This window comes from Nicotiana tomentosiformis, chromosome 11 (genome assembly GCF_000390325.3).
Source record: "Nicotiana tomentosiformis chromosome 11, ASM39032v3, whole genome shotgun sequence".
NCBI lineage: Eukaryota > Viridiplantae > Streptophyta > Magnoliopsida > Solanales > Solanaceae > Nicotiana > Nicotiana tomentosiformis.
Genome location: NC_090822.1, coordinates 50480390 through 50482084, shown reverse-complemented (window position 1 = coordinate 50482084; position 1695 = coordinate 50480390).

The following is a 1695-nucleotide window of genomic DNA, read 5'->3' as shown; positions in this document are numbered from 1 at the left end:
AAGAATTACCTCAATCCGAGCTCCCAATCTCAAAATATGATAAAATGAGCTCAAAGTCCCGAAAATGACATCTTATACTTTTGTCCAGTTATACACTTCGCGGTCGCGGGACCCACTTCGCAATCGCAAAGGCCAATTTCTTGACAAACTGCCGCCCCTTCTCCGAGGATGCGAAGTCCTTGCACGAACGCGATGCCTGGCCACCTGCTGAGCCTATGCAAATGCGAGCCTAGCTCTACGAATGCGAAGGCATTCCTCCCCCTGGCATCATTCCTTCGCAAATGTGTCCCCCTTATGCGATCGCACTACTTCAGCTCCCTCCTCTCCATGAATGCAATACCTGCTTCATGAACGCGAAGAGGAAAAATACTTCTACCTGCTCCCTCTTCTCCATGATCGTGAGACTAGCTCTGCGATCGCGAAGCACTATAACTCATCAGAACACCAGCATTCCAAAACCATGAAGAAATGATCTGAAATTATTCGGAAACGCAGCCGAGCCCCTTGGGACCCCGTCCAAACATACCAACCAGTCCCAAAAACATAATACAGACCTACTCTAGGTCTCAAATCACACAAAATAATATCAAAACCATGAATCACCGATCAAGATCAATCTCTTAAGTTCATAAACTTCAAACTAAGCGTCTGATTCAAGCCTAACCAATCCGGAATGACACCAAATTTTTCACACAAGTCCCAAATGACATAACGAACCTATTCCAACTCCTAGAACAATAATCCAAACCCGATATCCTTAAGGTCAACTCCTGGCCAAACCTATAAACTTTTCAAACCTTCAAATTTCTAATTTTCGTCAAATAGAACCAAATCAACCTAGGGATCTCTAAATCTAAATTCAGACATACGCATAAGTTCAAAATCACCATATGAACCTATTGAAACCATAAAATCACCATTCTGGGATCATTTACATAAAAGTAAAACCCCGGTCAACTCTTATAACTTAAACTTCCAACCTTGCCGAACCCAAAATAACCATCCCGCAAGTTACATAACAGTAAATAAACATACGGGGATCATAACATAAGGAAACGGGGCTCAAATACACAAAATGACATGTTGGATCGTTATAGATACACTATTTGATATGCCCAGGATCTAACTTAAAAATCCGTAATGCTTTATCCTTGTTAGTGAATATTGTATCATCACGAGAATGGACTAAATTATTTTGTTTGACAATATTGAACTGTCATTAATGACTTTGTTTGATCTCCTTGAACCTATGTTTTGGGACTTCCAACCTTCTAGGTAGAGTTACCGCCATAATAACGTGTCCGTCTCATTTTCCTCGATGATCTTTAAACTACCTCTCTAGTTAGGCCTTTTGTAAGTGGATCCGATATATTATTTCTTGACTTTACATAGTCAATTGTGATAATTCCCCTAGAGAGTAGTTGCTTAAAGGTTTTATGTCTTCGTCGTATATGACGAGATTTTTCGTTATACATAACGCTCCCAGCCCTTTCAATTGCCGCTTGACTATCGTAATATATGCATATTGGTGCCAACGATTTGGAACAAAATAGAATATCTTCCAAGAAATTTTAGAGCCATGAAGCTTCTTCGCCAGCTTTATCTAAGTCTATGAACTCGGCCTCCATTGTACAGAGAGCAATACAAGCTTGTTTGGATGATTCCCAAGACATCGCTCCTCAGCCAATAGTGAAT